We start from the raw sequence: 25498 nt of genomic DNA, 5'->3' as shown, positions 1-25498 counted from the left end.
TAAAGCTTAATAATAATAGCAAGATCCTAGGCATGATACTAATAAGATTAATAACAAATCCCTAGCATGTCACTAAACAATAAAGACCAAATCTTTAAACCTAACATGGTACTAACATGCTAACATGATATTAGAAAAGATAAGAGGCACCCTAAACATGATACTAGAGAGCATAAAATAACATCCTAACATGATACTAGGAATTATAAACAATAATAAGCATGCAATCTACATTGTGAAAGAAATAGGGAGTAAGCTAATCTACTTACTTTGAAGCCTCGTACTTCTTTCTAATAACAAAATACACAAGTTAGTAAACTTCAATGAAAATAAATAAAGAACGATAATAATTAAAGAATCAAATTGAAATCAAATTAAATAAAGTTTAGACTAGTTTTAGACCAAACCCTCAGAAATTATCAAACCTTGCACGTCTAGGGCGAAGGCAACTTCGAACTTGGTTAAGAGATTCAAGATCTTGTGAATGCGGAATATTGTATTTGTAAAAAGGTAGTTTAGAAAAAGAGGGAGAGAGAATAAGAATTAAGTAATTCTTAATGAGAATTGATAAAGAGAATTGAGTAAGAATTGATGAGAGATGATTCTGAAAACCGGAATTCGGACGCTATTTATAATGAAAATAATCCGGAAAATCACGGAATTTGATAAGGAATAAAACTCCACACTGTCGCCAGGAATTAACTCTATCGCGACGCGACATTGTCTGTCGCGAGGCGACAGGGTCTGTCGCGCGGCGACAAAGTCTGTCGCGTGGCGACAGCCTGTATAAGCGCGTTTTTCTTCACACGGAATCCGATCTTTAATCAACTTGATCTACGGAATCCGTACAGAAGATAAAATACATATTTTAAGATAACAAAATAATATTTTATTCCAAATAAAAAAAAACTTTAAAGATAATTAATTATTAATCCTATCAATATTAGAATTAAAAAAACTTTTTAGAAACTTCTAGAAAACTATAATTAATCCTAATAATTTTAGGAATAGTAATTAATATTGGGCCTTCCTCTAAATCATTGGGCCGTATTAAAATAAAGCGCTGTGCCCAGTTTAGTATTTTGGCCATCACTTCCTCATTATTCATCGGAATTGGGCTTATAATATATCGTTGGAAAGGTCTTTTCAAACCCCATCCAAATACACCATTATTGGACCCTTATCATGGACCAAAATAAACTGAATTGGACGTTTTCATAAAATAGAAATGGTTTTCGAAAACAGAAAGAAGGATTTTAATAAAAACTAACCGCAACACTTGACTTTTCACACTTTCACCTCATTCGATTATGTTTTAACGTGACAGGTATTCATCACTGGGTTTGATTTTGGGGAGACACAAATGGGTGTCTACAGAAGCCCCCACTTTGACTGAGTTTGAAGAAACTTATGTTTCGAAAAACGAGAGTCAAAGTATCGATAGGGACGGAGAATGATTCAAAATGTTCTGCAATTCCAAATCATTCTTATAACGCCGATACCTGCAAACTAATCATTAGTTAAAACAGATAAAAGAGTTAAGGAACGCGTATCTTGCACCGTCGAGCACACGTCTCTGAAAGTAACCATCTTTGTTGCTGTATCTTATATTGTTTATGACAACCTCCACTGTGCCTTGTGAACGCCATCCTTGAAGATAACCATATGTCGTCGCCTTCAATATTCTTGGTGATAATCCTCCACAGTATTTCGGGAACATCATCGAAAATAACTGTATGTCGTCATCTCCTGGGTGTGGCCATATGTCGCCACAGCAGTATGTCGCCGCTATAGACAATCTCTTCTTTACCTTGAGGGACCGCCGAAGGTGACCTTATTTCGCCATCTCCATCATTTGTGACACTACCTCGTCACTACCGTACTTCGCCGCTAAACAATTTCCCTTTATGTTGAGACATTGCCAAAGAATCACTTTACCTATTGACCCTTAATATCATTATTATTCATCATTACTTTTATATTTGTGCCGGTACTTTGGTGCTTTTGCCTTTGTGAACCATTACTTTGGTGCGTTTATTGAACAAATATTTCGGTGCCTTATTTGTTGAACCATTATTTCGGTGCCTTGAACCATTATTTCGGTTCCTTGAACCATTATTTCGGTGCCTTATTATGAGCCAATACTTAGGCGCTTTAAGCTAAAGTGAGACGATCTTTTATCAAGTCGATCACTCAGTGCATTTGATCAAGCTGACTAAATCATGTCAATTAGTTAAAGGGGCTAACTGGCGTACCAAGGAACCCAAATTACTAAACTGGACCCACAAAACCATAAGAGGCCCAGCACTCTGTCGCCGCTCCAGCGCTGACCAGAAGTTCCTGTCGCGAGCATTTGCATCTGTCGCCTCGCGACAGAGTTTGTCGCCTCACGACAATTCTATCGTTTGGCGACAGAATCGGGGTTTTAAAACCCGTCTTCTTCTTCTTTCTCATTTCGCTGCTCTGCTGTTCATTGCTCGGTTTCGCTCCGAACTTTCAATTTGGTCGTTTCCTTACAACCAAATCTGCTCAATTCTTTTGCAAATTAAGGCTCTTCACTTATGATTTACTGATCCATATAATTTTTGCTCAAACTCCTCTCATCTTGGAAGAATCTCATATATCTATATTCGCGGTTTTTCGAAAAAATCCGGGAATATTCTTGCTCGCTGGAATGTACCTGCATCTATATTTCAGACTATAGGACTTTGCTCATCTTTTATTATCTTAGGGTTGACCTAAGGCTTAGTGTTGCTTGACTCATTAATTTGACATGACTTAACTCAAATCGTTTGACACATGTGTTAGACTCAACTCGATGTGATATGACCCAACATGACTCAATGTACATGACTCGAAAATGCAAAAAAGCAAAAATTTTCCGTCATTTTTGTGGAGGGTACCGACTTTCTCCCGAAAAGAAAGACGCGAAAAAGAATCGAAGTGTTTAATGGTGCATGTTGAATGAGCTTAATCAAGTATATGCATTTGATACTATCCCTCAAGGTGTATGGATTAATTCATCCTAAACTATCTTAGTTAACTCGATTATGAAAGTATTTAAGTAACTTAGGAACGGAGGCTAAATGCTTCATACTTTGATACAATGATGATTATAAGTGATGAGTGATGAATGATTTGACAAAGCTGTTTCAACGTTATGTTAAGACTTCATGACAAAGGGTTCCTAATTGGAAGTCTATTTAGTCATGTATCTGTGATGTGTGTGAAAGTGACACTAAAGTTAGGCTGCAAAGGCTAATGGTGTGGAAAAATATTATTTGATAAGAGTCAAATAATGATGACTCTTAGGCTAGGTAGGCTAGTGATGTAAGGATCAAGCCCCCAAGTCTAGCTCTAAGTAAATAGGGATGAGCATTGGAAATCCCTTGATATGATCATGGTGTGAGTGTGTGAATGTGAAAATGAATGCATTTTTATTATGGCCGCACCTCAATATGAGGTTGCCTACGTATCCGTTAGGAATCAGGCCAAACGTAGCTCTAGCCGAACCTCGCACAAGTGTATGTATACCTCAAAAAGGTCTTTTAAGGGTTGTAACGTGGTTAGGCTAAAGGTTAGAGAAGAAGGGGATAAAGGCTCAAGACCCTAAATAAGCCCCCAAGGTGTGCAACCTTGCTTTTGAATCTATGTATTTTTATGCTTGAGGTTTTTTTTCTCACTTTTGAGCTTCCTTTATTTTTTTGTTTATTTTTTGCTCTATCTTTTTTTGCTTTTGCATTTTTATTTTTATAAGTGTGGGCAATCCCGATCATGCAGTCTATCACTCACTTGAAATTCATGTTTCTCAGGCACGGTACCGAGCACTCGATAAGAAACGCAATTTGAGACATGTTCTTATCAAAGATATTTTTATATCCAAGACATTGGAACACTTGCCCTTTTGTACACTTTTATTTATTATTATTTTCATTTTATTCTTTTGAGATCACTCAAGCTTTCATATTTGTAAATTGCATAAGTTACACACCATCCCATCCCAAGGTTAAGTAGATGTGGGTTGAAAAAAAAAAAAATGAAAGGTCTATCGTTAGACGAGGCTCAAAGAGGTTTATCAAAAAAAAGATTATATATAATTAAAGGGTGAAGACGATATGACATGGCTACAAGGGGTGCCTCAAATCATTGGTATACCTTGTGCTTAATTCGACCTTGGTTTTATTTATTTATTTATTTTTTTTTTTTTTTGACAATGCAATGCAATGATCATATTCAAGGAAATAAAATGCTCATTTTATTAAAAGGGAAAAAAGAAAAAACTTACAAAGTAAATCTAAGGAAAATGCAAGGTGCCTATGCTAGACTTTATTGGGGAAAGTAAAGAAGGAAAAAAAAAGAAATAGAAGAAAGAGGTCACGAAATCTTGTCGTTGAAGCTCGCCTCTTTTCTTGTGCTTTATCATCACCCGGTCTTCTTGCCGACTGGAGGTATAGGAAGTTTGTTATTGTCGATCAAATATTGGATGGCCTCCTTTAGCTTCCAGCAGCTCTCAGTAGTATGACCCCTACCTTGATGGTACTTACAATGTGCATCTGGATTCCAACTAGGCAATCTCTTTTCAGGTACGGGACCTTGAATAGGTCCAATGGGAGTAATGAGCCCTTTAGTATGGAGTCGATCGAAGGCAATATCATAGCTCATCCCAATAGGAGTGAATTCTTTCCTTAATTCTTTCTTATATTCTTGGTTATTCGTGGTTAAGACTTCATTGAGGTCAAAGGCACTAACATTGTTACTAGAGTAGGTGTTTTCAGAAGAAGAAGGATCGTCGTTCCTCTTTCCTTTCCAGCCACTTTGGTTACTATTGTTAGTAGCTTTTTGTTTTGCAAGGTCATCTTCAATCCCAATGCCTATGTCATAGATGGCCTTGAAAGTGTTCAAATTGTGTTGGTATCTCAAATGTTTCGAATACTTCTCTTGTAGATTCTTGATAAACAACCTCGCAGCCTCCTTCTCAGTAGGGACTTTAATCATATTAGCGGAAATTTCCCTCCACTTGTTGAAAAAGGAAGTGAAACTTTCATTTTCTTTTTGTCTTAGCATCTCAAGCTGTCTATGGTCAGTTTCAACTTGAATGTTACATTTATATCTATCAATGAAAGCACTTACAATAGATTCCCAACTAGAGGTCTTTTCTTTATCAAGTGAAAAGTACCACTATTGACATACAGCTTCTCAAGATAATGAAAATACAGTGTGAAATGCTTTTCTATCTATACCTTTAATGTTCATTATAGTTTCAAAAGCTCTTAAATGAAAATAAGGGTTATCCATAGCCTTAAATTTAGGGATGTCATTGGGATTGAACTTCTGTGGAAGAAGGTCCTTATCCACCGAGACCCCTTGGGAGCTAATCTCTTGGAATCTAAAGTCGTTGGACAGCTTGCCCAAGCTTTCCTGGATTAGGTCCATTTGTTTCTGTCTTGCAGGGTCACTTATTTGCAGCGATAGGTTTTGCAACATCTCAGCCAAGTTGGCTACCTGTCCCTTGACTTCATTAAGTTCTTCTTGACTAGCCATTGCCTTCTTAGCTTTCCTTTTCCTACCGATTGGTTTGTCAAAAAGTAAAACTTGAACAAAAGTGTTGTCCTTGATTAAAAGCCCTTCTCTCCTTGACCAAGTACTGTAGAAAGGGAATTTAGGGATAAGTTTTATACCAATTATTTAGACTCAAGCTTTATTCAACATGCAATAGATGGAAAAAGATCATGAAAGAAGGAAGGGAATGATATGTATGGAGGAAGAATGTGGAGTGTAGGAAGAAGATGTAGATAAAGAAATATGGAAGAATTGGGAAAAGAATGGACCCCCAACTCAAATGACGGAAAAACGACTCATGCATGAACCTAATACATGGTCATGGCGACATGTACAAAGTGTGTGCTAAGAATAATGAGTGTAGGTGACATGTTAAGACTTGTGTCATGACCATGTGGCTAGACTATGTGACTAGACTCAAACAAAGACTAAGTTAAGACTTCACGTATGTGCATTAAACTGGACAGGCTGTGGTATTTTAGTCATAACTTTTAATATGTGACTCTGACTGTACTGAAACCAACTCCAAATTAAAGATAAAACTCAGGGCTACAGATCCATAGGTTGTACCACTCGTGGTTCTTTGTAGAACTCTGGCTATGACCAAAACAAGTTGACGCATGTGCAGTATACGGGAATAAAAATCCGAGTTGACTTAATGGAACTATGACTCGATTTAAGGCATATTTATTAGTTCAAATTAATTAATTAATTAATTAATTAAACAAGGTCTTTGACTCTTAGTGTATGACCATTGGTTTTTAAGTGCCTAAAGTCAATATAAGACTTAAACATGGTTTGAAATATCAACAAACTGATTAATCCGATTAGTAGACTGTTAATTAGACTCGTCGTGGTGACTCAAGCAAGAAAAATGGACTGTCGCTAAAACAACAAAACTGTCGCCACTGTTTAGAGCCTTTCGCCAGGCGACTGACACTAAACTGCAGCGCCACGGTCCAAATTCCTGCGCCATTGCTGGAGCATTAATCTGGGCTGTTTCCAGTAATTTTACTCTAAATGGACATGCCTAAAGTCGTACTAAGTCGAATTGATTAAATTATTATCCTTTAATTAATTCAAGATTAATTAATTAGTTGATTAGACAAAGTCCTTTTAGTCATTAGTCAATTTGTTAGTGTTTAACACAAGTCAAACAAACGGTTAACACACATATAATATATACAAACAAAGGCACAAGTAGTTCACATAGTCACAACATGATGAGTTTGCAACCTAACCATGGCTCTAGTTCTCTAAAGTTCGAGGATATGGGTTAAGTAAAAAAGGTCCATGGTTAAGAATCCATATGCATTGCATACAAGCCTACTGGGAGGGTTGGAGCGAATGGACAGGATTCCGCGAGTTCGTGATGAAATTGAACTCGACGCCATGGTTTGGTGGATTCACAAAACTTACACGTCCCCAAATCTGAATTTTGCACAAGATAGTGGAATATTCCATTGGGCAGGCGAAGCAGGAACCCCCAGAGGGTTATATCCATATGTAGAACACATATGGGTTCAGAAAAGTGAGAAAATGACTCAATCAATAAGCAAAATCAAGCCAACAACACTAGAAATGGTCAAAGCAAGAAGACAGACCCCTGGCTCGGTATTGGAAGAACTTGGCGCCAGACTACAGGGACTGTCGCCGCAAAAAAGCTCCTGTCGCCGCAAAAAAGCTCCTGTCGCCAGGCGACAGAAACTTTTTACGGGCGACAAGCCCTGTTTTCTAGACGCTAGTTCCTACATGCCTTGGCAAGTTTCTGTGTTCGAATTTTCCAGATTTCGTATTATCTTTTCAATTCTAGTCATGAAAGATATTTCCCAAATTTCCTACGTGTAAATATCCTATGGATTGACTCATGGGGTACTCCCATGAGGACCTTTTAATGCATATGACAATAATGTTAATCAAATCACGCACATGAAATACTTAGAATTTTTCCAGTCTCATCCGCTCATTCTAAAAAATTGCCAAAATTTAATAAATTTCAGGAATATAAATAGAAATCCTCCCCAGTGGAGTCGCCAAAAACTGTAGGGAATCTTTCAAGCATTATGATAACCCCAAAACTTGAACCCCACTGTGATCATACACTAAAGTACGGTGGCGTTCCAAAGGGAAAGACAAAGAGCAAAAAGAGTCGCCAACAAGTTTTAAGGAACTTGTACCCAAAAGACAATCCAAAAGGACCATCAACTACTCCATAAGGTCTTGAACCAAATAGGGTCCGGGGATGAGGGTACGAATCCAATCTACAAAAGAAAGGACCCGCCCTAAAAAATAGGCCTCTACTTTGTTCTGCTCGTATTCATGCGCGCTTTTCGAATAACATACAAACATTATATTAAACCTACCCTGTTTATCTATGTTGGTTGAAATTAATGCACAAATAAGACTATTATTGGCGATCACTTGTATTAAAATCACATTAGCCTAAACCAAATTATTAATTATCTTATTAAGCGTGATTTCAAGTACAAATTCCCTTTAACAATCATAAAAGGTGTGATCAAGCAATAACAATAAAATATATAATATCAAGCAACAATAAATAATAAACAATAAATAATAACGATAATAGCATGATAAGGCATAATAAAGCTTAATAATAATAGCAAGATCCTAGGCATGATACTAATAAGATTAATAACAAATCCCTAGCATGTCACTAAACAATAAAGACCAAAGCTTTAAACCTAACATGGTACTAACATGCTAACATGATATTAGAAAAGATAAGAGGCACCCTAAACATGATACTAGAGAGCATAAAATAACATCCTAACATGATACTAGGAATTATAAACAATAATGAGCATGCAATCTACATTGTGAAAGAAATAGGGAGTAAGCTAATCTACTTACTTTGAAGCCTCGTACCTCTTTCTAATAACAAAATACACAAGTTAGTAAACTTCAATGAAAATAAATAAAGAACGATAATAATTAAAGAATCAAATTGAAATCAAATTAAATAAAGTTTAGACTAGTTTTGGACCAAACCCTCAGAAATTATCAAACCTTGCACGTCTAGGGCGAAGGCAACTTCGAACTTGGTTAAGAGATTCAAGATCTTGTGAATGCGGAATATTGTATTTGTAAAAAGGTAGTTTAGAAAAAGAGGGAGAGAGAATAAGAATTAAGTAAATCTTAATGAGAGTTGATAGAGAGAATTGAGTAAGAATAGATGAGAGATGATTCTGAAAACCGGAATTCGGACGCTATTTATAATGAAAATAATCCGGAAAATCACGGAATTTGATAAGGAATAAAACTCCACACCGTCGCCAGGAATTAACTCTATCGTGACGCGACAATGTCTGTCGCGACGCGACAATGTCTGTCGCGAGGCGACAGGGTCTGTCGCGCGGCGACAAAGTCTGTCGCGTGGCGACAGACTTGTCGTCTAGCGACAGCCTGTATAAGCGCGTTTTTCTTCACATGGAATCCGATCTTTAATCAACTTGATCTACGGAATCCGTACAGAAGATAAAATACATATTTTAAGATAACAAAATAATATTTTATTCCAAATAAAAAAGACCTTTAAAGATAATTAATTATTAATCCTATCAATATTAGAATTAAAAAGAACTTTCTAGAAACTTCTAGAAAACTATAATTAATCCTAATAATTTTAGGAATAGTAATTAATATTGGGCCCTCCTCTAGATCATTGGGCCGTATTAAAATAAAGAGCTGGGCCTTGTTTAGTATTTTGGCCATAACTTCCTCATTATTCATCGGAATTGGGCTTATAATATATCGTTGGAAAGGTCTTTTCAAACCCCATCCAACTACACCATTATTGGACCCTTATCATGGACCAAAATAAACTGAATTGGACGTTTTCATAAAATAGAAATGGTTTTCGAAAACAGAAAGAAGGATTTTAATAAAAACTAACCGTAACACTTGACTTTTCACACTTTCACCTCATTCGATTATGTTTTAACGTGATAGGTATTCATCACTGGGTTTGATTTTGGGGAGACACAAATGGGTGTCTACAAGGTGGCGTTGCGGTGGTGGTTAATTGAGGGAGGAAAGGTGGTTTGCGTGGTGGTGGTGTGTGTGTTGGGGGTAAAAGGAGGTTTGGAGGTGCGTGTTGGTGGAAGGCAGCAGCTGTGAGGAGTTGTTGTTGGAGTGAGGAGCAGGGGAAATAAGAGAGAAGTTTCTGGTTGCTGTAATCACCATCACCATCATCACCATGATGGTGATGAAGGCTCAACTATGCAGTAGCTAGCACCAAATTGGACTTGGAACAAACACCTATAAAACACACATAAAACCGAGAAATAAAATGAAGTAAAATAAAACTAAAATCGACAAATAAAAATAAAAGAAATAAAATGAAAATGAAAATGATAAAAGAAAGGAAAAATATAATAAAATGAAAATAAAATAAAATAAAGGAAAAAAAATGAAATGAAAATAAAATCAAATAAACTAAAATAAAATAGAACTAAATCTATAAAAATCTAAAATAAAGAGAAAACAACTAAAATAACGAAAATAAAAGAAATAAAGGAGACAATACTATAAAACCATAGAAAGGTAGAAAAGAGAGAGAAAGCATAAAACCGAGCATTTATTGAGCAAGAAAGCAATGAAAAGAGGACAAAAAGGACCTAAATGCTCATCAAATGTGTGCCATTTATGACACACATCAAATACCCCCAAGCTTACCTTTTGCTCGTCCTCGAGCAAAACAAAACCAAGGGAGTGAAAATAACGAGCTTATTAAAACAAACTAAACAAGAGACGAGACGAGAATATACACTAACTCACTGTCGTAGGAATCACAGTTGTTTTTAGCTACAACAAGCCCTTTAAACCCCAAAGTCGCCTATGAGGACGAGTGAGGTCTCGTAAGGGTATCCTAAGAGTTTGACCCATAACTCTCATAATAATACAAACAAGGCAAAGCATGAAAAAGAAAACAAAATACAAGAAAAGCAAACAAATGTTCATGAAAGGACCTTTGCGAATGTACAAGCACAAGTGGATGCAAATCTTTCTAAATAAGTAAGGGAGTGCACGTTCCAAGACACCCAAGGTTGATTGAAACATAAATATGCTAAGCATAGGAACTAGCTTTCACAATCCACTTTAATCCCAAACGATCTTACCGCGTTCTTCTTAATAGCTTCAAATCGACCTCTAATGAGCATCCCAATGATTCCACGCAGGAACCGGAAAAAGAGAATTTTTAGGCTACTCGACATCTTGACTTTTGCATTCCCTCTGCCTATTCCTAAAACTCACATTCCTCTCCACCGATGAGTGACTCAACCATTTAGGTCAAAAGGTCTTTCCCCAAGGTTGTAACATAAGGCAATAAGGGTGAAGGTAGGCTAAAAATTTGAAATTTGGTGGTTTTCCTAAAAGTGAAGCAAAGAACGGGCCCTTTCTTAGAATCCCAATCAAGTAAACACCAATCCAAACAAAAATACTCACACCCCCAAGCTTATTCAAAGCTATAAACCACAAACATATACACAAAAAGCGTGAGAACGCTTCCCCCCCAAGCTTAAATGGAGCATTGTCCTCAATGCTCAAAAAGGGAGAAAACTCACATCAAAATATTTTGAATTTTTCATTTTTCACTTTTTTTTTTCTTTTTTTTTATAGTGCTTTGTCCTCGCCTCTTTTAACTTTGGACGACTTTTTCGATTTTGCACTTATTTGTCCATGCCTTTTGTAATATAGGACGGCTTTTACTCATACTCATTTGCCATTATTCACAAAAAAGATAAAACACAAACTTGCTTTCATAAGAACCAAACATTTCAACTTCTCCCCCACAAACTCCATCAAGAATGATCAATTGCTTCACAAAAACCAAGAAAGAAAGAAAAATGAAACAAAAGGCCAAAGATCTAAAGATGTGGCTTGAAAAGAAGGGATAAGGCTCAAATGGTTGCAAGAAGGCAAATGTAAACCCAAAAATAACAAAAATGAATAAAACTATCCTAAAAAAGAAAAATACCACCCCGAAAAAGGTGCCTTTGTCCTCCCTAAATGGTTCGGTCTCGGATTCAAGATCTATGAGTCAAGTTTCAAGATTAGTTTTGCAAGAAGTCAAGGATCCATGCCGCTCATACAAGTATAGGTAGAAGGCTTGAAAAACAAAGAACTCACATGGTTGTAGCAAAAACTCACTATTGGTGTCAAATCGACTATAGGAAGCAACTACCAAACATGCCACAAACAAGTAGAATCCGGCTTCATGTTCCCACTAATTCTAAACAACTACCTTAGCATGCTTTATCCTAGAATCAACCAAGCGTACTCTCAAACCGTGCACACCGTTACCATTTAGGAAGAAAAGCTGATGAGTGACATTTATGTCACTCCTAGGATAGTGTTTATGCCATGTTTTAGCTTGTCTTAGGGTGTTTTGTAGTTGTTTTGTTCAAATAATGCGTGCATACATGTCTCGATGTGATTTTAATGAAATCGCGTATATTGTTGTATGCTTGCCTTCATTGCGTGTTTGCACCGTTCCCTATACCTTATTGCTTCCCTTGGTGTTTGTGCTTAGGTATTTGAAGTCTTGGATTGCAAAGAAGAAGCCAAGGAATCATGAGAGAAGAATCGAAGAAAGCAAGGTGCAAGGGCGCAAATAATGTGCGGGCGCGCAGCCCTGTGAGAACCCGCGCAAAATTGGCAAAATTGCAGAATCGAGGCAAAAAGTTTTGCGCGACCTGTGCGCGAAATGTGCGCGGGCGCACACCAACACCGCGCGGGTGCACACGCCAAAGCACAAGCCGCGCAACCCACAAATGCGCGGGCGCGCAGGCTGCTACGAGGGAGCGCAGGCCGCTGCGAGGGCGCACAGACCGCTGCGAGGGCGCACGCGCGGGCGCACAGTTACCATGCGCGGGCGCACAGATCCTTGCGCGGGCGCACAGCGGGTCTTGTTCAGCGTTTTTGCGCGATTCTTTATATATTGCGAGGCTTGTTTTGTAAAAGGAGAACTTGATTCCTTTAGATCTTTTTTCCTTAGTTTTAGGAGAGCTTCTCTCTCTAGGTTTAGCTTAGAATTAGAGTAGTTTAGAGAGAGAAAGTGAGGGTTTTTCCATTGATGAACTTGGATATTGAAGAAGGAGCTTGATTGAATCTTTGCAAATCTTCATCTTCAATTAATGAGAAATCTCTTACTCTCTTTCTTTGTTTTTGTATTTAGTTTATTTGCTTATTTTGATTTTCCTTCATTGCTTGTTGATCATGTTGATTCTTGATTATTTGTTGATTAATCTTGTTATTGTCATGATTAGTGAGTAATTTCCCCATTGAGGGGATGGTTGTGGTGTAGTTGGATCTTGAGCATGTTCTAGGTTTAGAGTTGATTTATTTGTGATTAAAGTCTTTACATGCTTGATATTCTTTAATCTACTTGCAAAATGCATGTTGTTAGTTGATTAAAGGTGAATCTTTGCTAACAAGGAACTGAAGTTGACTTAGTTAAGGTTCATTATTATTGATTGTTATTTGATAGTACCTCCTAGTATATGGTTCTAATGTGGAAGCATAGAGGCTATGTTAGGAGAAGCCAATTGACCCCGGAAAGCGGCCAGATTGGATCTTTTATTTCGATATTTAAGCATGTTTAGTTCATAATTAATTCAACTTCTATGCTTTTGTTTGTGTTCAAGTGAATGCTATACCTAAACCATTTCCCTTAATGTTTTATTTCTTGTTTTAGCATTTTTAGACTTTAGTTTATTTATCTCCTATTCCGGACTAGCTTAATTGTTGATAACATTTGGTGGTGTTTAACCGTTCTCTGTGGTTCGACCCCTATGCTTGCCTTATACTCGTATTAGGTTTGTTTAGGTTGTATAAATTGTATTTGATCGAGGGATAGTCGTTTGACGACGCGATTAATCCCTTATCAAAAGCATTCAATTATACAAGTCCAAATGTTATTATGTCCAAAGCAAAAACACATTGCAAAATTGCCTTGATAGAAACAAAAATCTTTTTGGAGTTTTTTTCAAAATATAAGAAACATGGAAAAGCATATACAAAGGTGCATAACACATAAGAATCAACATTCTACCAAACATGATAAAATACCCTCCTCCAAGCTTGAATGAGACAATACACTCAAACATAAATCATATAATCCATGGGAGGGGAAAACAAGGAGATTAATCCAACAAACCAACATATGTCCAACAAGTCATCATCCACAAGAGAAAGAGCAAGGAAAGATATTACCGGATATTAGGTGGGTGTAAATACCCGCAAATGACCCAATTTAAACCTTTCAAAGCTAATTTCTCAAGAATTAAACCTTGTCTGCATATGCTCGCAAAGATAGGAGTCAACCTTCCTTGATTCTTGATCCAAATCGAAGCACCAAAGTATATCAAGTCATGTACCTAGCAAAAGGCACACAAAAATTTCCATGAGAGAAAATCTATTCTAAAAAGAAAAGGAAAATCTAATCTAAAACACGGGTTACTTCCCGAGAAAGGCTTGCTTAAGGTCCAAGCTTGACCGCTCTAGTAAAATAATATTGCAACGATCGCAAGAGCTTGTCGAATGCACTACTACACATTTCATATGAGAGAAAGTATGCACATGACAAAAATAAGGCATGCAACAAGCATAGTGCACACCCATGGGGTTGAGAAGAAATACGCCAAGAAGAAGAAGGAGAGAAGGGAAAAACAAGAATATAAGAAAAAGGAAGAGAAATTAAAGGAAAAGAAGGCATACTCTTCCCAACAAAATATTTTTGGTTGGAAATCCCACCATCATCCTCAAAAGTCATCAAATGAGGCACTTGGGGGACTAAAGGCTTTTCAAGAGGTGGGAACACGAGAAAAGAAGGTAATGACATGGGATAGGAGGGAACAAGATCAAGCTTTCTTGAAAATGAGGTGTAAGGTGAAGGAATAGGAATTGGTTGCTCACTTACACCACTATCCATTGAAACACAAGCTCTCTCATCCAATGAACTCACATCCAAAGGGCTCTCCTCCAATTCATCATCATTCAAATCAAGCTCATTCTCAATCACATCCTCCTCACAAACTTCACATCCTAAGAGAGCTCTCAAAAGCTTCAAATCACGATCAAGGTTCAAAGGAAGCTCATCAAAGGGTTGAGGGTCAAACATGGGAGGTAGATCAAAATAATCATGAGAAGTACAATCTCCCTCTAAAAAGGCCTCATCCATCTCAATGGTGGAAAATGTAGAAGAGAAAGGGTCATCAAAGGTGAAAGAGGAGGGCAATGGTTGAAAATTTGAGATAGGAGTTGGAGATTCAACCTCACCAAACACTTCATTCTCATCTTCACAATCATCTAAAGTAGGTTCTACCTCCTCAACCTTATCACATGGAACCTCTTCTTCATCAAAATCATCTAAGCTTGATGTGGCGGAGAATGGTAGGTCGTTGGGCTACCACCTCGCCCTATCAAACAATATTTATAGCTTAACCAACCCCTAATAGTGTAGCGGCAAGTCAAGGTCGAATCCCAAGGGAATGATGTTAAGTGCACGAAGTCTAGATTAAGCTATTTCGGAAACAAAAGGGGTTTGAAGTAGAACTAGGTCTAAACTAGGTATGCAAACTTGTATTTAATCGATCTAAAACACTAGGGCAATGGATCCACATACATTCACAATGGAATTGGTAATTTGGGAGATCAAACCGACTAAGTCCATCGATATGAGGGAAAATTATCATGTATCCAAAAGAGCATACTAAGGTGGTTCACCTAGAGGTCTAACTAGCGTCAACTATGCTAAACACTAACTAGGGAACATAACAAAGCACCTCAATCGTGAAATTGCAAGTCTACTAATCAATAGTCCGTATCATAGCAAACTTACAATGCAATCTAGTGTATTAATCAAAGATGGCCAAACCTCAATTAATCACACACATGCACATGAAAAATCAACCAATTTAATCATATCATCAACTCCATCAATTATCCCCAAATTACACTAGTCCATCATTCATGCATGCTTCACCATCTCCCTAGCTAGGGAACTACTCACTAGCCATAGAAATGGAGATCAAAACTACAAGATTAATCAAATTCATCATCAACATGCTTGAATTCAAAGATTAAACCAACAATCAATCAAAATCAATCAAAATTCAATCAATAACCAAATCAATCATCAACAACATGAAAAACTAATGAAATCAACTAAAATTAAACTTGAATTGAGATTAAGAAGAAGATCCTTACAAAACTTTGATCAAAAGATCAAATACAATGATGAATTCTTGAACAAACACCAAAGATCATGAGTTTCTCTCTCTAGTTCTTGAGTTTCTCTCTCTAAAAATTCTCCAAAAACTAACTATCTAATTCAATCTAAAACTTCCTTTTCTAAAAATAGGTAGAAATAACTATATATACAAGGAGGAGGTCGGTAATGACGCCCAAAAATAGACCCTCGTAAGTGCGGGCGCTCGGAGGAGGGAGAAAGGTGCGCACGGGACACACCCAGGCATGTGCGCCCGCACGCACCTGGTGTGCGGCCGCACACGACCAATGTGCGGCCGCACACTCCCTGTGTGCGCCCGCACATAGCTGGGTTTCCTCCCCTTCTTCTCTTCGTCCTAGCTCAAGTGATGCACGCACCTAGGATGATGATGATGGAGGACAAGGTGGGCATAAACTTTCTTGAACTTCTTGTAGAATGAAAGCCATGAATAAGGCATAAACAAAGCCTTGAAGCTTGCCCCTTGGATCCACCTTTGACTTGAAACTTCTTGCACCTTCTCTAGGCATAAAAGCAATGAAAAATTGTAGAGAGGAGGCTCGGGAATTCTTGGACAATCGATTACCACCTACAAGCAAAAGATAAAAAGCAAGTAAAAGAGAAAAGTAACAAATAAACTAGAAAAAGACATGAAAAAGAGAAATAAACTACAAAAAGCATAAAATGAGGAAAACAAGAATAAAACCAAGGAAAACTAAAGAAAAGAGAGATAAAAAGAAATAAAAATCATCCAAAAAGGAACCAAATGAGTGCCAAAAATGTCACTCATCAAATTCCCCCAAGCTAAGCTTTTGCTCGTCCTCGAGCAAAACCAAGCAGGGAAAAGAGAGGATGAAAATTTTATTAAAAACGAAAAAGAAAGACTCAAGATAAGAATATACACTAATACTCATTGTCGTAGGAATCACGGTTGTTTTTAGCTACAACAAGCCCTTTAAACCCCAAAGTCGCCTATGAGGACGAGTGAGGTCTCGTAAGGGTATCCTAAGAGTTTGACCCATAACTCTCAACCAAACATCAATGAGGCAAACCAAAGAATTAAAAGAAAGAAAAATGAAAGAAAAACAAACCTTTACGAAAATGAATCAACATAAAGACTATAAAGCAAATGAATGACAATCTTTCTCAAGTAGTTAAGGTATGCACGTTTCAAGATATCCAAGGTTGATTGAAACATAGGGTATGCTAGGCATAGGAACTAGTTATCACAATTCACTTTCATCCCAAACAATCTTACCGCGTTCTTCCCACTAGTCTCAAATCTCCCTTTAGTGAGTGTCCCAATGATTCCTCGAAGGAACCGGAAAAAGAAATATTATTAGGCTACTCGACATCTTGACTATGCATCCCCTTTCCTTAGGCAATGACCCATGATGCCCTCCCCCGAATAGTGACTCAACTATCTAGGTCGAAAGGTCTTTCCCCAAGGTTGTAACGTAAGGCATAAAGGGTGAAGGTAGGCTAAAAATTTAAAAATTTGTTGATATTCCTAAAAAGTGAAGCAAAAGGGTGATCAATCCTTAATACCACAATCAAGAAATTACCAAACAAAAACAACACCCCCAAGCTTACTTGAAGCTATACTCACAAAAATATATACAAAAAGCGTACACGCTTCTCCCCCAAGCTAAAATGGAGCATTGTCCTCAATGCTTAGTAGGAGAAAAGAATACATCAAAATATTTTTGAATTTTTCACTTTTCACATTTTTTTTGTTTTTTTTTTATAATGTAATTGCAAAGTCCTTGCCTTTTTTAACTTTGGACGGCTTTTACAACTTTTGCACTTATTTGTCCATGCCTTTTATAACATAGGACGGCTTTTATTCAAACTCAAATGCCATTATTCACAAAGAAATCAAAACACAATCTTGCTTTCATTAAACCAAATTTCCAACTTAACCACCACAAACTTCATCTCAAATGATCATATTGCTTCACAAAAATCAAGAAAAATAGAAAATGAAACAAAAGGTCAAATAACTAAAGATGTGGCTTGAAAAGAAGGGATTAGGCTCAAATGGTTGCAAGAAGGCAAATGTAAACCCAAAAATAAAAGAAAGTAGCAAAACAAAGTAAAAATGAAAATACTACCCCGAAAAATGTGCCTTTGTCCTTCCTAGATAGTTCGGTCTCGTGTTTGAGAATCATACATCAAGCTTTATTAGATTAGGTTTGCATAGTCAAGGATCCACGCCGCTCATACAAGGAATGTTGAAGGCTAGAAAAACAAGTAACCTCACAAGGTTGTGGCAAAAACTCACCAATGGTGTCAAATCAACTATAGGAAGCAACTACCAACATACCAGAAACAAGTAGAATCCGGCTTCATGATCCTCCTAGTTCAAACCAACTACCCTAACATACACTATCCTAGAGTCAACCAAACATAGTCTCAAACCGTGCATACCTTTCCAACCTAGGAAGAAAATCATGCAAAAGACAAGTCCAATGTACAATGTTCATCTCAAAAGAAAAGAAATGAAAAACAATGCCTCAAAATCACATCAAAAACAAAAAGAAAAATAAAAGAAAATAAGAGAAAAAGGTAAAATAAAAGAAAGTAAAAGAAAAGAAAATGGAGACATAGGAAAGGAAAACATAGGAGAAAATCATGCAAAGGTCTAGAAAGCATGTTAAACACATAAAAATCCCAATCGACAAACAAGTGATCGATAGACAACAAAGTCACCGATCCCAAACACATTACGTGTTAACAAGCATCCATCCTCGAACCATTCAACTTCTCCTAAACTAATCCTATTCTATGCAACCAAGGAAAATAAAGAGAAAAATAAGAAAGGTCTCACCGGGATTCCAAGCATAGCAAAAGAAACGAAGCAATAAGAAACCACCTCGTAGCATTCCATATCCATAAGCTCTTCAAGGAACCAAGTGAGAAAAAGAAATAAAAGAAACTATGAACAAAGAAAATGGTTAGTAACTTCAAAACAAAGAAAAGAAAACAACAAATAAAAGAAAATAAACAAAGCAAGAAATATATACAACTAAGGGAAAGAAAAAGCTAAAACTAAACTAACTAAAGAACTACTCTAAACTACAAGATTTGGATTAAAGGGATTTGGATTGAGGGATTTGGATTTAAGGGATAGATTATCAACAACAACATGTCAAGCAAAGAATCTCCACAAACAACAATCATCCAAGCGAATAGGGCAAACAAGCTAGCTACAAGGAAAGTAGCCTAGAGATCAAGAAAAGTGGGGAAACCAAAAAGAGGAAAGAAAATAAACATGCAAGCAACTAAGATATGTACACATCAACAACAAGGTCACCGAGCAAGTAACTAGTTCCCCCAAGCTAGATAGAAAATACATCTCAACATCCCAAATCAAAACAAAGTAAGTATCAAAAATATAAGGGATGGAGGTAAAAAGCATGAGAAGCTAAAAGGGAACTAATAACTACCACCACCACCACCACTCCCACTAGGCCCGGCCCCATCGGGGTCTCTGTTGCGCTCGGGGTCATCGAAGGGATGAGGGTAAGGCTCCCATCCTCCGGTGTACCCATCGGGCCACCCATAATGCCCCTTGAAAAGATCTTGTTGCCAAGGAGCAAGAGGGGTGTAGCTATCGGGCAAAGTGAGCTCAAAAGGGTGGTTGGGATGGACATGGGGGTAGTTAGGATCCCCCCTATAGTCACTACCACCCGGAGCCTTGTAATCATAGTTTCCATGCTCATCCGGGTAATAGCGACGCTCGGTGTCGGGGTTAGAAGGCCCCGACCAATAAGGATGCCCAAACGAAGGTAGAGGACCTTGTTGGGGCGAGAAATATGGATAGTTAACCGGGGGAGTGATGTTCCCACGGTTAACTTCCATATCATAAAGTTGTTGTTGTTGTGAAAACATACCTTGTTGCACTTCTTGAATATCTCTTACTTGGTCATAGAGTGCCCCAAAGTCTTGATCATACATGCCATCAATGTGGATTTTCAATCCACTCATTTGCTCACTAAGAGCTCTCAAGTCATCATTGGCAAAAGCATATTGCCCTTGCTCTTGCTCTTGCTCATGGGAAGCTTGTTGGTATGGAGAGAAATGTTGTTGTTGTTGATCTTGTTGTTCTTCTTCATCTTCTTCTTCTTCATCCTCCTCGGAATCAAAATTGGGATGCCGGAAGGACCTTGGAACATGCCAAACATTGTTGGCAATCCTAGCCAAAGAGGTCAAGCGAGGGTTAGGCAAGAAGCACCAATGCTCGTTGCCCCTTAGCCACTCATATCTCCCTTCACTGAAACCCTTGGAGATAAATTGGATTTGGCCCAATTGTTGCATATCAAGATAGATGGAAGCCGCATCCCCTATCTCCCTACAAAATGGAAGATAATCATTGAGGCGAAGGCGAGTCACAAGCCTAGTCACCATACCCCCACAAGGGATCTCTCCCGACCTTCTTTTGCGAAGTTCGAAGCAATATTGGGCAAAGATGTAGCCCAAGTTCAACCGGCCCACAAACTCCGGGCGAGTAGAAAGCCAAAGTACCTTGAGCTCCAATTTGCTCAATTTCCCCATCTCTTGCTTGGGGAACAAGACATAGCCCAATAGACGATGCACAACCCTAAGGCAAGGTTGGAACACGTCTGAGATCTTGGCCTTGTTGGCAATGAACTCACTACCACCGGAGATGTCTTCCCACCAAGAATCTTGATCATAATCCGGGAAGATGAAGTGTTCAACGTTAATAATATCCCCATGGGGATCAAAGTCCAAAGCAGCGTTGAACTCCTCCAAAGATTGGTCAAAAACTTGGTTGAATAATTGGAACCGCACTCTATATACCCCTCCAATGGGTACTAGTTCCAAGGTAGCCAAGAATTCCAAGGTAGGCTCCTTGTAAGTGCGGTAAGCATCGGCGATGAAAGTCCCCAATCTCAAGTTCAAAAGTAATGACCGCACATCATCATCGATCCCCAACTTCAACATATCGGGTTGAAAGTAATGGCGGGTTTGTTTGAGGGTTCTTTCATCTTTGAGATTTTGGTAAAAGGCTTTTTGTTTATCGGTGAAATTCTTCTTTTTTGGAAGAGAGGTTAGAGGTCGTGTTTGAGTTGAAGATGGGTTGGAAGTGCTAGGCCTAGAAGATGTACTAGGCCTAGAGGAGGTACTTGGGCGGGGAGGCTCTTCGATGCTAACATCGGTTTTTCGCTTTTTGGTGAGTTTCTTGAGGTATTTAGACATTTTGAGAGGTATAAGAAATCACCAACAACCAATCAAGTAATCAACCAAAGAACCAAGAACACCACACCCAAATTCAACGCTTACTACCAAAATCACGAAACTTCCAATTCCACAATTTCTTTCAACCAAACCAAATCCAAACCAATCAATAATACCAATGTACCAAGAAAAATTCCTTTCAATCAATCCAAGAGCAAAACACAAAGCCAATTCCAAAATCACCACTTGCTACCAACTTTCCAAAATTTCAACTCACAAGAATTCAACCAAAATTGATGAAAATTTCTACAAAATCAACAAACAACACAATGTCATGCAAAATCAATCAACAATCATCACTAATTCACAACCAAAATCAAGAACAATCATCAAAAATCACAAAATCAATACTACACTATTCATGCTCATACAAAATTGTAAATCATGCAAATTTATGATATAATTGAGAAAATTAAAGCAAGGATTAGTGATTATACCATCAAAGAAGCAAGATAAACCAAGTTTGAGCAAGCAATTCCAACTCCACACAAAACCCCCAAATTTTCGGCCACAATGTGTAGGAGAGAGAGTGAGTGAAATTTGGGTCAAATTGTGAGGAATTTGTAGTGTAGAAAGATTTGTGAGTGATTTTGAGTGAAAAAGGAGTGATTTTAGTGAGGAAATTAGTGAATTTAGATGGTGAATGGGAGGTTTGGAGGTGCGCACAAGGAGGGTTTGAGAGGTAAGGCCGTGAGCTTGAGGAAGGGGAATGGAGGAAATGAAGGGAAAGAAGGAGGAAGAAGAGAAATAATGCTCGTCCAGCCCATGTGCGGCCGCACAGGGCTGGTGTGCGCCCGCACACGCAGGCTGTGCGCCCGCACAAGCCTTGTGTGCGGCCGCACATACTGTGTCGTCTCCTTCCTTTTTTATTTCTCAAAAATTTGATACTTACTGCCTATTTGGGTGCGCACATGAATCATGATGGTGATGAGGAACAACATAGGCAGTAGCAAAAATTATTTTCAAAGTCCTCAAAGTTGAAAATTCATGTGCACACCTCAAAAATTCACCAAGTATCAATTTCCTCCATTATTCAAAATATGAATTTCCTATCTCACCTTTCTAAAAATTCTTACCCTTTTACCTCAAATTTCGATTGAAATCGAACAAAATTTGATTTGTGCCATGAACACCTTCCATCATCATGCATGCTTGTTGAATTCCAATCCCACAAACGAACATCCTAAAAATCCAAATAAAGAGAAAAGTAAAAGAAAAGACAAAGTAATAAAAGAAACAAAAATGAGAAAAATCAAAAATCAAAGAGAAAGGTTAGAAACTCCGGGTTGCCTCCTGGGAAGCGCTTGCTTAAGGTCCTAAGCTCGACCCTTCCTCCTAATCACGGAGGATCAAAGAATACCACCCTCTTCAAGGTGGTTGATAGAGCAAATTTTTCTTCAACCTTTGGCAACTTCTCATTGTTGCTTGATGAAATTCTCACAAACTTCTTTTCAAATTCTTCTTTTTCACTTTTCAAATTCTTCCTTTTTCTTGCCTTCTTAGAGTCACGAGCCTTTTTCTTTGGCTCGACTTCAACATCCATTGTCATGGAAGCTTTCTCTTCCTCATGAGGATTAAGTTTGAACCAAATTGGAAAACCAATATCTTTCTCATCCTTTGGCTCTTGAATCTCAAATTCTTCTTCACTAACAACATCAATACTTGCACAAGCATCATCAACAAACTCAAAAACATTGTTAGTGGAAGAATCAACCATGCATATATCATTAATGGAATGAGAAAGACTAGCACATGCAATATCTTGAACACAAGACAAAGACTCATGCATAGGTTTCAACTTAAATCTCTCTTCTAAATTCCCACACCTCAAAGTAATTTGACCTCCTTTTATATCTATTAAAGCTCCCGAGGTAGCTAAGAAAGGCCTCCCTAAGATGATTGGAATATGTTCATCTTCCTCAATCTCTAGAACAACAAAATCCACCGGAAAAACAAACTCTCCGATCCTTAAGGGGACATCATCAATTCTTCCCTTAGGAAGCTTAATAGAACGGTCGGCCAATTGAAGTGTTATCTTGGATGGTTGAAGCTCACCAAGATCAAGCCGCTTGAAAACCGAGTAAGGCATAATGCTAACACTAGCACCAAGGTCACACAAAGCATTTTCAAAAAGCATTTCCTTAATTTGACAAGGGATTGAAAAATTCCCCGGATCTTCCATCTTCCTTGGGAGTTCACCATGGATAAGAGCACTAAAGCACTTCCCTCCATCCACCGAACTACCCTCATCAAAATCCTCTCTCTCTTCTAAGATCTCCTTAACAAACTTGGAGTACTTAGGCATGTCGGGAATTGGTTCGGTAGGGGGTGTAGAATCATGAACATCCTTAAAAGCTTCAAGGAATATCCCAAATTGCTCATCCATTTTAAATCTCAAGTATTTTTGGGGATATGGAAGATCGGGAATTCTCTCTATCTCACTCATCCTTTCATCAACACACTCTTCTCTTTTGTCAACCTCACAAAAGAATTCCTTAGACTCAACTTTTTCCTCTTCATTCTCCTTAGCAACACACTCATCTCTTTCCTCCTTTGACCAAGAAACTCCCTCATCAAAATCAAATCCACCACTAGTGGCTATAGAGTACACGGGTTTCTTTGGTTCAACACCTTGGGAAGGCAAAGATGAAGGACTAGCAAAATCCTTAATTGTGCTTGCTAATTGAGTGATTTGAGTCTCAAGCATCTTATTGTGAGTCATCATCTCATTGAATTTCTTATCACTAACCGCCATATAGGTGTTAATGATCTTGGTTTGATTATCAATCAACTCTTCCAAAGTTGTCTTAGGAGAAGAAGGTTGTGAATAGGAATTTTCATTTTGAGTCTTTGGAGCAAAACCGGGTGGGGGACCTCTTTGAGAATTGTTTTGAAAATTTCCCCTTCCTTGGTTGTTCCAATTACTCCTATTTTGATTTGAACCATAACCTTGATTATGGTTACCACCACCATGATTATGGTTTCCATTACCTTGGTTATGATTCACATAACCTTGGTTTTGATTACCATAATTATGATTTTGATTACCATAATTTTGGCCTTGATTTTGGCTACTATAACCTTGGTTATTGTTACCACGAGAACCTTGATTCCCTTGGTTCCTATAACCACCATTATGATTATAGTTGTCAAAATTGCCTTGGTTTTGGTAATTCCTATTCCATTGGCCTTTTTGATTATCAAACCTTTGAACATTGTTGTTTGACACAAAATTGACATGTTCACATTCATTGTCAAACTCATCAACACATTCATTAGGACAAGCACTTGAATCATGATCATACGATCCACATGCATCACAAAACAAGCAACCCAAAGGCATATTATGTGAAGAGGGAGGGGGTTGAGAGTTAGAAGGAGTACCTCTCCCCTTAAATTGGGAGGGAAGATTGGAAGCTTGAGAAGAGGTAGAAGTGCTCTCCAACTTAGCTTTGATTGCGGTGACCTCCTTTCCTAAATTTGTCATTTGAGAGGAAAGGTTGTTGATTGCATTGAGATGGTCCACCGAATACAATGAAGATTGCTCGCTTGAAGAGTCTCTCTCCCCATCTTGCCAATCCCTATAATATGTCACCACATCCTCAATGATATCCACAACTTCTTCCTCGGTTTTGTTCATGATAGGGCCCCCGGCCCCTCCATCAAGGCATGATTTGCCTTGGGGACTTAAACCGCCATAGAAGATTTGGATCACTTGGTATGTGGGGATTCCATGATGAGGGCACTCCCGTTGATACTCTTTAAATCTCTCCCATGCTTCATAGAGACTTTCATTTGGCCTTTGCTTGAACCCTTGAATCAAGGCTCTTGCCTCCGCCGTCTTCTTTTGGGGATAGAAACGGGACAAGAAAGCCTTTGTAACATCATCCCAAGTTCTCAAGGAGTTGGGCTTCACCTCCTTGTCTAGCCACTCCAAAGATCTTCCTATTAGAGAGAAGGGGAACAACTTGAGGCGGATGAATTCTTGAGAGACCCCATTGACTTTGATAGTGTTGCAATATTTTTCAAATTCTTTCAAATGGTTCAATGGGCTTTTAAACTCCGCCAGTGGGTTTCCCGCTGCCAGTCCCAAGCCTGGATAAAGGAGGAGGGTTACGGTAGGCCAGTGACAGCCAGTATAAAACTTCGTCACATCCCATGACATGAGCCAAACAGATATTTTCGTGGGGGCGTTCCCTACTCAGCGACGCGCTGCACTTCCTAGACCCGGGTGTAGTGATAAGTATGCAAGGGTTGCTAGGTCGTCGCCCAGAAGCGACGCGCCACATTGCCCGAGTGTGGTGTCAAATGAGCAAGGGCGTGCCATTGGGGCGTTCCCTACTGAGCGACGCGCTGCACTTCCCAGACCCGGGTGCAGTGATAAGTATGTAAGGGTTGCTAGGTCGTCGCCCAGAAGCGACGCGC

The 25498-nt window shown here is 38.4% G+C and overlaps 1 non-coding gene across 1 annotated transcript; it reads left to right on the top strand.

Annotated features, from left to right (window-relative positions):
• Positions 1–24801: 24801 nt before the first annotated feature.
• LOC145618824 (small nucleolar RNA R71) lies at positions 24802–24907 on the top strand. Its single transcript, XR_014108060.1, has one exon. It is a non-coding gene; the product is annotated as a small nucleolar RNA R71 (small nucleolar RNA).
• The last annotated feature ends 591 nt before the right edge of the window (positions 24908–25498 follow it).

This window comes from Chenopodium album, chromosome 26 (assembly GCF_948465745.1).
Source record: "Chenopodium album chromosome 26, dcCheAlbu1.1, whole genome shotgun sequence".
In the NCBI taxonomy this organism is placed as follows: Eukaryota; Viridiplantae; Streptophyta; class Magnoliopsida; order Caryophyllales; family Amaranthaceae; genus Chenopodium; species Chenopodium album.
This window is presented reverse-complemented; position numbering and strand designations above follow the sequence as displayed.